Here is a 13,261-nt window from a genome sequence, read left to right as displayed (position 1 = left end):
GAATGTCCACAGCAGCCCAATTCACAACTGCAAAGATGTGAAAACAACCTGCGTGCACTTCCACACATGAATGATCTAATAAACTGTGGTTTATGGATACTGTGGAATATTATTCAGACACAAAGAGCTGGAGATTTTATATCCTTTGTTACTACCTGGACAAAGTTGGAGAACACTCTCCTGAGTAAAGTATCACGGGAATGGAAGGGCAGGCATCACATGTGCTCAGTACTAATTTGCAACTTGGAGATTAACAACACTGTGCTCTGGCGGCGTCTGTGGCTCAGTGGATAGGGTGCCAGCCCCATATCCCAAGGGTGGAGGGTTCAAACCAGGCCCCAGCTAAACTGCAACAACAAAAAATAGCCAGGCATTGTGGCAGGTGCCTGTGGTCCCAGCTACTCAAGAGGCTGAGGCAAGAGAATCTCCTAAGCCCAGGAGTTGGAGGTTGCTGTGAGCTGTGACACCACAGCACTCTACCCAGGGCGATAAAGTGAGACTCTGTCTCTAGCAAAACAACAACAACAACACAGTTGGGTTTTTCTCTCTCTTGGATTCTCATGAGAGAAAAACCCAACTGAATCCAAGAAGGAAGGAGATGGGGAGGGAGGTCAGTGGGGTCCTTTTGGGAACAATGTGAGGGTGTGTGGCACACTTCCCGTGTGAGGGACACAGCTACAACTTAGACTTTGCCTTACAAGTACAAGCAATTGTTTGTAGCCTTATGTGAACCAGAAACAAACAAACAACAAAAAACCCCAAATCAGTGGAATATGTGAGAAGAAAAACGGAGAGAAAAACACTCATTGGAGAGCAAAAAATAACAAATGGGGGAAAAGATAAAATGCAAGAAAAATAGAAGATTCAGATGTTGGTTCAACCCTAACTTTTCAAAGACTGCCCAGAATGACAAAACTGATGGGCTAGAAGGAAGACCCTGGGGTCACTGATAGCATTTCCCAAAGACAGGTCCAGGTTCCAGTTTCTAGAACCCATGAGTATTACCTTCCTTGGAAAAAAATTGTTGCAAGTGTAGTTAAGGATCTCAAAGTGAGGAAATTATTCTAGATTACCTGGTAGGCTAGGTGGTGTCATAGTTGGCTTTATAAGAGAAGCAGAGGGACACTTCTAAGGCACAGGTGACACAGGGACACATCTGAGGGTCAGGAGACACTGAAGCAATGTGGCCACAGACCAGGGACACCAGGCCCCATCAGAACCTGCAAGATGAAAGACATGAGTTATCCTCTGAGTTGTTCAAGAGCTATCACCTTTATCTTGAATTTCTGGCCTCTCAAATTATGAAATAATAAATTGCTTTTGCTTTAAGCTGCCAAATCTGTGGTAAGTTGTTATAGTAGTCACAAAAAAATGAATACCCCAACTTTTAAAGAAATGAAAGTTCTCAGAACTGAAAAAAGCATCATAGTAACAGAATCTATGCAAGTTTTAGCAAAGTAAATGAAAAAGACGCCTTACTGTCTTAACCCACTTGGGGCTGCTATTACAGAATACCTGAAAGTGGGTAATTTATAAAGAATGTAAATCTATTTCTCACAGTTCTGGAGCCTGGGAAATCCAAGATCGATGCACTGGCAGGTTTCTGGCTCATCTGCCTCACTATAACCTCACACAGTGGAGGGGCAAAGCAGTTTTAAAATGTCACTGATCTCATTCACGGGAGTTTTGTGACCTAATCTCCTCCCAAAGGTCCCACCTCCAAATACCATCACACTGGTCACTGGACTTCAAATTTGGGTGGGTAGGGCACAAACATTCATTGCAAAGCTAAGGCCCCTGTGGGGTGGGGTTGCTTCTATTGAATAATACGACTCTACTTGTGACACAGAGGCTAAGTTCGTTTCAGTTAGTTTAGATGATTAAAGATTCCCTGCATGAATCGCTCATGTGATGTTTATTCCTGCAACTGAAAGATGAAGCCAGACTTCCAAGCAGTGCACAGCCTATTTAGCTGCGCTGAACCAATGAGTTTTTCATCCTCATCAAACTTTTGATTTAATTTTAAAATTGGGCTCTTGATTTGCACTTGTCTGGTGATTAGTGATGTTGATTGTTTCTCATATACCTGTTGGCCATTTGTATGCCTTCTTTTGAGAAATGTCTGCTTAGATCTTTTGCCTATTTTTTAATGGAATTATTTGGGGTTTCATGCTATTGAGTTGTTTGAGGTCCCTATGTATTCTGGTTTTATCCCCTTGTCAGATGGGCATTTTGCAAACATTTTCTGCCCTCTGAGGGCTTCCTCCTCACGTAGTTCCTTGTTTCCTTCTGTGCAGGAGCGTTTTAGCTTGATGTGGTCCCAACTGCCTGTTTTGGCTTTGGCTGTCTGTGTTTTTGAGTCTTAGACACAGTGTCTTTGCCTAGGCCAATGTCCTAGAGCATTTCCTGAAGTTTTCTTCTAGTATTTCAGGTGTTGTATTTAAGTCTTTAATCATTTTGATTTGATTTTTGTATATGGCAAGGGATAAGGGTCTAGTTTCATTCTTCTGCATATAGTTACCCAGTTTTCCCAGCACCATTTATTGAAAGGACTGTTTTGCCCCCAGTATACGCTTTTGGTAACTTTGTTGGTGATGAGTCAGTTGTAAATGCATGGATTTATGTCTGAGGATTGTTTTCTATCCCAGTGGTATGTGGGTCTGCTTTTATGCCAGTCCTATGTTGGTTTGGTTGCTATAGCTTGGAAGTAAAATTTGAAATCAGGTAGTTGATGACTCCAACTTGCCTCTTTTTGCTTAAAATTGTGTTGGCCGTTTGGGATCTTCCGTGGTTTTATGCAGATTTTAGGACTTTTTTTTTAAACATGGACAAAGGATGACACTTATGTGCTGTGGGTGGGAAAATAAATTAGTGTAGTCACCATAGAGAACAGCACTGAGGTTCCTCAAGAAAGGAAAAACAGAACTACCACATGATCCAGCAATTTCACTGCTGGACGTATGTGAAAAACAATCAATATGTCAAGGAAACACCTGCAGACCCATGTTTACTGCAGCTATATCCTCAATAGCCAAGGTAAGGAACCAACCTGAGTGCTCGTCAATGGATGAATGGGTGGAAAGAATGTGGTGTATGTACATGATAGAATATTATTCAGCCATATAAAGGGTAAAGTCCTTCCACGTGCTTCAGCATAGATGGGACTAGAGGCCATTATATTCAGAGACGGAAGCCAAACACAGAAAGAGAGATGTGTGCAGGACCTGCTCATGGGTGGGCGCTGCTCTCCAGCTCACGGAGACAGAGAGTAGACTCATGATGACTGGAGTCTGTGAAGCTGGAGAGGGATGGGGGGGGCTATAAATATATTTAGTTTGCTGAACTGTACACTTAAAATGATGAAGTAAAGATGGTAAATTATATATTTTATCTCAATAAAAATAATTTTATAAACAAAAGAGAAACAAAAGCAAGGTCTAACAAAATTGGAACCTACAATTTGTTTAAAACAGGGAGTCCTCTATGTGGCTGTTTCATCCATAGAGGATGAAGAACACAATTGTTGTTTTATGAAAGTGAACTAAGCAGTCTGGGGATCTGTGTTCCACCTGCAAGAACAGGACCCTACCGGGGAGTATCAGTCAACACCCAAAGTTCTTCTGCTTTCTAATTGCCGGGTCGTACTTAGAGAAGGGATTCTGCAAAGCAAGGGACCCGGTTCAGTTCACACGCTGGCCTCTCCCAGCAAAGTGTGTTTTCCTGAGAACACGTCCTCCTCCCACCTGCTGCCGGGCATGGGGCCCTGGGAAGAGTACACAGCAGGCAGACCATGTGGCCTCTGTGAATGACGGTGTTTCTAGATCTATACTCCCTCGTATTTACTTTTAAACATAAAATGGCATGTGGTAAACATTGAAATGAAAATGCCTTTCCAATGGACAGATAGGAAGATAGATATGTCAGCCTAAATCCACCTCATCCCAAGAGAAACGGTGGCAAGCGCCTGTGGATTTTGTGTTTTTCATGGTGGTTATTACAACAGATGGTGAAGCAGATGTGTTAAATGGGAGGGATTTTTCTGCTGGGAAATTTGGCACGAAAATTGTATTAATCTACAGCATAAGCATTTTTTTTTAATCAGAAGGAGTGATATAAACTACCCAAAATTAAATATTTGAAATAGGGCAGAACCCTTATCATAGGCATATATTAGTTTTGGAAGAATGGTTCTGAGATAAGAGACTCCAAATCACTTTTGAGATTGCAAAGTCAAAAATAGGAATGTCTGGAAAGTGGAAGGCCACAGCTACGTACAAGAAATTCTGTGCATATTTTGAATTCCTGGCTTACACAGAATAATTTAAAGAAAAGAACTTAAAGAATTTCTTTGTGACATCAGGTGGGTTTCAAAATTTATTATCACCCTTTGTTTGTGAGTTTCATAGCACTGTTTTACAAGCTATCTCAGTGAAATAGATACCTTATGAGAAAACGGGCTTTTTTGGGCTACCTGTTAGGGAACACCCAACCAGCAGCCAGGGCTGCTCACAGTCTCGCACACCTGAAGTTTGGAGGCGAGCTGTCTGAGGTTAGCTGATCCCCATCCTACTGCTGTTCAGTCCATTTGCTTTACCTGGGATAATGAGCCTTTAGATTCCAAGACGAAACCCTAATTCTAGACTTTGTGGTCTGCTCCAAAAGAGATAGGAGAGTCTCTTCTCAAACATATCTTTTATCAAGGTATTAGATTTTTTTCCTGAAAGTCTAACAGTAGTCTTACCTTTACATTTCAGTCAAAAAGTGATAGGTAAGTGAGATTTAGGTACATTAATGACCTTGATTCAATCATCCACACTGTATGTGGATATCAAAACATTACCCTGTCCCCTACCTCTATGTGTATATAATACGAATAATAGAAAAAGAAAGTCAAATGTGCTAATTACTGTCTGTTGGCACTCAGCCAGCATTTTCACCACTCCTCCATGTACTGAAGGGGCTGGACGCCTGCAGGCTGCCGCTCTGAGATGCCCTCACAGATGAATCCTGGTGAGAGACTGCCGGAGACGCGGCCTGTGCAGAGTCTCAGGCAGGACTCAGCTGGGGCCTCCTCATGCTGAGGCTGCCAGTGGAGTGAGATGGGTGTTCCAGTGGCACTTCTGTGTTTAGACTCAGCTCTGTGACTTTGTGTGGTTCCATCCTGTGCTTTGGGGACAGTCTGGGAGCCTCCTGACCATGGCTCCTCTCCATTTTTGATGCTGGTCAAAAGTGCCCAGCTCCTGTGTTAGGCAACCTCCTCCTTGAAACATCCATGGGGATCCTGCCTTAGAGCCTGACTGACACACAGCTTCTGGTGTTGTCATAACTGCTTGTGCTCAGAGTCTGAGCCAGACGCCCAGACCCCATGAGCACACTGCCACCCGATATCTGGAGTTAAAAAGCTGGCATCCTCTGGGCAAACGGAGTGGAGAGGAGGGTGGCTGCCGTTGGCAGATGGCAGTGAGTCCCTCTGACCACAAACCTCTAAGAGATTCATCTTAATTGTCAATGATCAAAGTCTGTGTGACTGAATCATACGTCCCCAAGGTTGGAGGTAGTAACTAATCCCTATTACAAAATAAGGGGCTCGTGTTCAAGTTCCTCAGCAATTTTGTTGCCACTTGTTTTTCCATGAAGCAGTTACAGAAAACCTTGGCCTAAAATTTACTACACAACTTTAAAGTGATTAAATGTGAGGACGTGATTTGCTCCTTCCTGCCTCCAGCACGTTTGTGGCTATAACAGTCTCTACACGCCCTGGGACCTCTGCTCAGATCTAAACCATTGGTGATTCTGCTCATGGTTCTGTGCATTCGAGTTGGACTTACTCTTCAAAATCTACCTTGGAAATATCTCATTTTAAAACATGTTGCACTTAGTTTGACAGCTAGTTATCTCTTCACTTTAAATATATTCATGTAGGTTTAAAGAACGTATTCAAATAGGCTTCATATCATGCTATATTTTCAAACAAATTATAGTATACGTTCTAACTTGTTACCTTTATTTACTTGTCGGAAAAATTGAGCCCAATCTCCTCTGAGCCCCAATCCCGAGCAGGTGGACTGAAGTGTCTCATCCCCCTTGGAGGGGTAGTGGTAGCAGTGGGACATTGTTGGGCTTTGGCTCTTTGCAAGCAGGCCAACCATCCCCCCTTCTCCAGCTCTCATCTGCAGCATGGGGTCCCCAATCTGTGGACTGCATGCCCCAGGCCCCATGCCGCTGATTCCCTCTGACCGCAAACAAGGGACTGGAGGATTACTGAAGGTGGGAGAAGGGGTGACAAGGTGTTTCTGCGTTTACCCCCAGAAATCATAGTTCCATAAAAACTTCTTCTGTCATTACCTTGACAAGGCTTAGAAAGCCATTTTGTGAATTAAAAGGAGCAGAAAGAAGCTGTGAATAAGATGGCCCAGCAGAGGACCCGGGATCAGAGGGAATGAATAAGACGACCCAGCAGAGGACCCGGGATCAGAGGGAGAGATGGTGTAGCTCATAGGATATGGTCACAGGGGATGGAAATGGGGAAATTTACTTGTGAAGGTAGGAAAACAGATTCAAAATATGTCTTTTTCATGATGTTATCCATGGCCGTGAGCTATGGAGGGGACGCCTGAGTGAACTTCCACATTGAATTCCCAGGGGAAACAAGAACAATTTCATGAACAAGAAGATTTCTTCTTCCTCTTTTTCTTTTCTTTTTTAAAGTCACTATAGCTATTCTGGAATTGTTAGGCTGGACATTTTGATTTTGAAAGAGAAAAATTATTTTGACATTAAAACTGCAAAAAACTAATGTCCAGTCCCCCCTGATAAAAGTGAGGTTAAAAATGACTATTTTGCTGTTACCAATTAGACAAAGAAGATGGCCGCCACACAAGTACTTAGACCAGTTCTCATTACTTCTTTAATTACTTTGCTTTTCTTGAAAATACTATCATAAAATAATTATTATGTATTGAATAACTGACAGGGATTAGAAATATATCTTAATATAGTCCATATACAATGTAAGTACAGAGTGTGTGTGCACAAACACATATGCACATGTACACGTCCTGTCTTAATGTTTTTATAAAAATTTTAATTACTTTATAAGGTAGGGAGGCAATGTGGAATTTGGTTAGATTCCCTGAGCCCCTTTCCTTCATCTACAAACACAGTGAATAAAACCTCCTTCTCAGCGCTGAGGGGAGGGCTGTGGCCTCTCGCCCTGCTGGTTACTCCCTTCTCAGTGGAGAGAGCGCCTGGCACATACAATGATTATCCATCCTTGTTTGCTTTTAATCTTCATTTTCAACCTCTGCAAAACCAAACGACAGTTGGATTTCATTGCAAACTTTCCCTGTTGAAATGCTGGGGAAGCTTAGGCCGTGGCACTTTATCATTACCCAGAACAGTTGCAAATCTTAAATGAACATGTCAATTATTCATGAGTCTGAGGTCGAGAATGCCAACTATAAATTATTAATCAGCTGATGTAAATATTTAAAAACCCTGGTGAGAAACACATCCTGTGAAAGCATTTCTGCAGCCGAGTGGATAAACAGCAGTTTTTATGGCAAAGGTTGATGGTCAAATACCAACATTTAGTCGCACCTGCAAAATAGGGTCAAACACACGGTTCCCAGCCCCTTTTATCCTGCCCTCGTCATACGGGGAGCATGCATTTTAAATGCCACGGCCATTAATTCAGCATGCTCCACCTTGGGGATAACCAAATCTACATTCAATCTGTTTATTTCCTTTATCTTCTCTGCAATCCTTTTCCATGGATCTGGACTACAACAGAACAGGACTGGATCGCGTTATCTCAAGTTATTTAACAAAGGAGACCGAGAACATTAACAATGCCTCTATTTTAGGTGTCTTAGGGAAGTGTTTCCATTCTATCCAACATTTTATTACCTGAGTAACTTTCCCCACCTCCACTCCCTCCCCTCCGACCACACCGCCCTCCTCTTCTCTGCATGGCTGCCGTAGGTTTCCACTGTTTTTGATCTGCCTGCCATGAATATTTTCCTACACCTCTCTGTGGGAATGAGCCTCTCCTCTCAGTTACAGTTTTCCCAATGCAGTGAGGACCATGTCTTCGCCACCACAGAATTGCAATTTATAGCAGGCAGTGAACACAAAAGTTGTCCAGTAAATGTTTGCTGAATCTTGCAAAGTGGAAGTTTGAACAAACTGATGGGCACATTCCAAGCATCTTTCACTGGCAGGTGCCCACATTTGATGTGAAATTAGGCTGTGTTTCTGTTTCTATCTAGGAAGCAAAGTGTCCTAGTGATCAAGAGCCTTGGAGCTGAAGCCAGAGTAGAGAAGGGTGGTGTTTGACTGTCGTTATTAGTCTGGTGTGAGCCTCACATGGGCAGGGCACCCTCTACACAGCACAGACCTGACCTGTGCTGGCTGCTTGAGACTGCTTGAGACTGCTTGAGACTGCTTGAGGCTGCTTGAGACAGTGACTGCTGGCTGATGTGTGCGGTGCTATTTTCATGTCTGTGAAATCACACTCATGCTGACAAAGACAATACAATACAAGGTACCACTGAAATCCCAACCTCCCTGGAGGCCCCGTCCTCTTCTTGCTAAATCCTTCCCTTCAATTAGGTTTCTCCAAATCGCAGCATCATAGGAGTCTAGTCTAACTTATCCTTGTTATAGAAAAACAAAACCACAAGTGGATTCCTGAGTAACAACCTAAACTCAGGCCAGCAATACAAATCCAGGGGATTTTTAAATTCTAACTCTGGAGTTTCCCTGACAATTTTCTCATTTATTAAAAACGAGGCATGGGTTTCCAAATCAAATATTTTATGTGACAAAATGCACACACTGGCCTTAATTGCATTTTCCACTGTTCCATCACAATTTAAAAAGTTAAGTGCAAGTTTAGTTTTAAAAGTTTGTGGGTAGGCAGAGGATCCAGTCCAGCAGCTGGGAGCGCAGAGCCGGGTCTGGAGCCCCCACCACTTCCCAGTCGGCAGCCTCAGGAGGCTTTTTGGTGCCTCGATCTCATCATTGAGGAGTTGAGTAACCTGAGGAACAGGTGCCAGTCAGGTGCTTCAGAGATACTAACTTTCGTGACTGTTGGTAACTCTGAGACGGAAATTGTGAACCACGTTGTACAACAGCAGTACAATTCCAAGGATCTTGAAATTTCTTTTGAAGCTTTATCGAATCATACCAAGAGATCTTAAAAAGCAGAAAGAACCTTCTGATAGACAGATTCCCTACATACTCAGGGCATCCAGGCTTTTATTGGAACACCCTCTCTTTGTAACCTGTACGCGAGTGCCTTGCTAATGCCTTCCACAGGATCCTTTATCAGGAAACTCATGTCAGTTTTATACTATGTCTCATATTTTTGATCTAATTTAATATAAAATGATATTTTCTAATATTTAATTTGTTACTTAATATTTCTAATAAAATTGAATGTGCTGGGGTTCCCCATCCAAGAAGCTTCATGAACAAACCATTCCCCTGCTTCCCAGTAGAACTGTCTCTATCAGAGCCACTGCAACCTTGAACTTGACTTTTAGTAAAGAAATAAAGAAGGAACAATTGTGGGACACCCTTTGAATTTTACGTGAAACTGTTAGTGGCTAGATTCCTTACACTGCTCAAGAATTCACTGAGTATTCCCTACAAATTTCTCACAGAGGACAATGCCAAAAAGAGATTGTATACACCGGTGCACTTCCTAAAACTAGGGGTGACTACACCACAGCTCATGTGCTGGAGATATGTTTTGTGCTCTCAACCTCACCATCTCCCAGTAGAGGCTGAATTTCCCTTGTACTCGTTGGTTTCTTGGCTTGGACCTTATTTTTCTTGGTGATGGTGTTACATTACCTTTAGTATTGATTAATTTCAACGTATAATTCTCAAAGCAAGTACCTTTCATAATTAATTTTTTTAAAACTCACAAAATATGTGATGTTTGACCCAAAGACATCAAGGGAAGCCTGTTCCAGACTCCATGTAATTCAGGGAGAATGGGATTTGGAGAATAACACAATGTGAGTATTTAGGACCACATGACGTAGAGAGCCAGAGCCCTGGGCCTGGCTCTGTGTGCCAACAACAGGAGAGGGACCTCGTCACAGCAAGTGCCCCTGAGCTTGCTTAATAGAGAGGTCCTTGATTTAAGGGTATTGATCCTGGCTACTGCCTGGGACTAAACAGCAAATAACGTCTGATCCATCAGGCTCCTGCCTCTTGACGTGGTTCAATAGCAGGTGGGAGTTTGAATCAATGGCCTGTGTTCACACGGAGACTGTTACCTTGGACTTGGCTGGAATCTCTTCTGTGAGATGAAATACATTTCTATAACCCTCTCCTCATCCTCACCGCTCCTACCATTGATGATTCCTGGTTGGTCCCCAGGAATCCACTGTAATTCACAACCTTGTTAATGCAGGGTTATTTCCTTAACTCAATAGGACACATTGGTGCAGTTCTTTTTGGAATGAAGGAAAACATGATGCTTTTGAAGCAGAAGCAATTTAAGGATGCTTTTTCAGAAGAAAGGAAAATCACAAAATACCTGTCAAGGACTTGGCTTAAAATGCATGCGGTAAGACATATTACTTTCAAGCACAATATTAATCTGGAAAATGGCCAAAGTTATGGGTAACAGAAGAGTTAGGCCCAATCCCCTTCAGCCAGATCAGGCCCTAACACCAGTGAAATGAGGCGTTCCCACATATGGAAACCCACAGGGCTTCTAAAAGGATAAAATGAAGGAACACTCAGCTAAGCTCCCTGCAAGGTTTACTCCTGGCAGTTTTGCAAGGCTGGAGAAATTAAGAAGATTATTAATAACTGCAAAAAGACATTTTTAATTAAAAGTCAGGAAAGTGTGCAATGAGAAAGGCTTGGGTGTAGTGAGTATACCTGTGACATGGGGCAGTGTCAGCGACCAGCTGCAGACTGGACTCACAGACACCCCCAGGAGCTCTGAAGCAACACCCAACCAGCCCTGCCAGTAATCCCTCTGCGTGCAGACACACATCACGTGTCCCCGCTGTCCCCTGTCAGTGCTGAGTCCCAGATGAAGAGCCCCAGCTGGATCTCGGGTGGCTGCCCCCACACATCTCTGTCCATGAGCACACCACTCTCCAGTGGTCCAGCTGAAAGCTTGCCCACTCCCCTCCCTCTGCTTGTCCCATGTCCAGTCCACCAGCAAATCCTACTGTCTCCATGGTCAGAGCACAGCCGGGGGTGACAGGCAGTCGCTGCTCCTGCTGCCCTGTAAACTGCACCTGCAGCCACGGGGTTTCTACAGGGTGGTCAGAGCATGCCCCTTAAAATGTGGCCAGATCATGCGGCTCTTGCAGAATCCCCTCCAATAGCTCTGAAGTGGGCTTGCCTCCCTCTTCCTCCCTCCCCCTAGAGTCAACTCCGGGAACAAGGCAAGTCCCTCCTCCCCCCAGGGTGGCTGAGAACCTGATTCCCAGCCCATTCCCAAGCCCCCTCGTTCCCCCTAGGGTTGCCAAGAACAGACTTCAGAACTAGGAAGCACAAAACCCCTCCAAGTTCCCAGTGAGTAAAGAATGGTGGAAAACCTACCTAAGCTGTATCGATCATTGTTACATAACTATAACCATTGTGATTTAAGATGGATCCATTGTCAACCAAGTTGTAACCCCCTCCCTAAGCTAACCAGCCACATCTTGCTTCTGTACCAGAATGCTTGCTCAAAATTATAAAAAGCAACCTACCCCTACTTCGGGGCTGACTGCCTCTCAGAGCAGCAGCCCTTGTGGCAGGTAAAATAAATTACCAATTAATTACATCCAAGTGGGGGTCCAACTCTATCTTTTCAGGTCACAGGCAGTACAACAGCTCCTCATCTCACTCAGGGGAAACCAAAGTCTGAGGATGGCCAAAAGGTCCCCGTGAGATCTGGCCCTGCTGCTGGTCATCTCCCACTCGCTCCCCTCAGTCAACGAGGGTCCCCTTGTTTGCTCAGCGTACTCTCCTGCCTCAGCGCAGTTTATTTAAATCTCATTTCAATAGATTTAGGGGGTACAAGTGCCTTTTGTTATCTGGATGAACTGCTTTGTGGTAAAGTCAGGGCTTTTAGTGTGCCTGTCGCCCAAGCAGTGTCCATTGTACCCAATAGGTAATTTTTGGCCCCTCACCTCCCTCCTACTCCCTGGGTCTCCAGGGTTCCTTACACCACTCTGTGCCACCACATATAGCCACAGTTTAGGTCCCATTTGTAAATGAGCACATGCGGGGCCTTGTGATTTGAGTTTCCATTTCTGAGACATTTGCATAAGCTCTTACACCTGCTGTTGTTTGTACCTGTGTGACACTCCCCACCCCACCCTGTAGCACTTCAAGGCTCCTTCTTTGTTCGAATGTCACTGCCCCCCCAGGCCCTTCCTGACCCCCACATATGAGAGCAGCCCCCCACCTCATCTAGTCTCCCTCACCTCGCCTCTTTTTACTGTTTGGTCCCTAGGGGCTGTTCCTAAGTGTCATATCTGCATATGTTATTGTTACTATAACTGATGACATCCCCAGTGCAGATAAGGTACCTGGCATGTAGGAGGTACTTAGGAAAGATGGGTCAGTGGACAGGTAGAGACAGTTTTTCTTTATGGCTTACAGGCCATTTACAGAAACGGTCATTCTGTAAAAAGCACTGCAGCGTGATGTGTTGTTTGTGGGCTCAAGTCCATATGCTGATGCTTGCACAGCTGTGTATGTATTTATGTGTGTGCGTACACATATATAACTTCATGATGACAAAGACCTGAAAGAATTACCATTTTATAGTTCCCCTACTTCACACAGAAGTTTAAATCAAAATGTACTACAGGCAATCCTTCAAGAATGTTTTGGAATAGAGTTTTAACAATTTCAAAAACTTTTTTTTTTTTTTTTAGTTTTTTCTCTTTTAGTTCTGCTTGAGCCATCTCTCTACTGTGATAAACATTCTCGCTTACATGGGAGGTTCAGGAACAGCACAGAGAAGAATTTCACTGCTGTGCTTCCCTCTCTGCTTTTGCATAATGCAGCACTCTGACTTCCAGATGTCTGGCTATAAATCAGGACAAAATACAATGACAACAATGGCGTCTTGTTTTCTCATGGCCTATCCTGTGTCAAGTCTCTACAACATTCATGTATTTTCATCTGATGACAGCCAGGCAGACAGGAGTGACCCTATCAGATGGGCTCCAGCCAGTGAGCTGGAGGAAGAAGGCAGGTTAGAAAAATTGTAAAAGGCAGTAAGCAG

The sequence above is a fragment of the Otolemur garnettii genome, unplaced genomic scaffold, assembly GCF_000181295.1.
Source record: "Otolemur garnettii isolate 467f Iridium unplaced genomic scaffold, OtoGar3 scaffold00188, whole genome shotgun sequence".
NCBI classification, from domain to species: domain Eukaryota; kingdom Metazoa; phylum Chordata; class Mammalia; order Primates; family Galagidae; genus Otolemur; species Otolemur garnettii.
The sequence above is the reverse complement of the archived record's forward strand: the minus strand, read 5'-3'. Positions refer to the sequence as shown.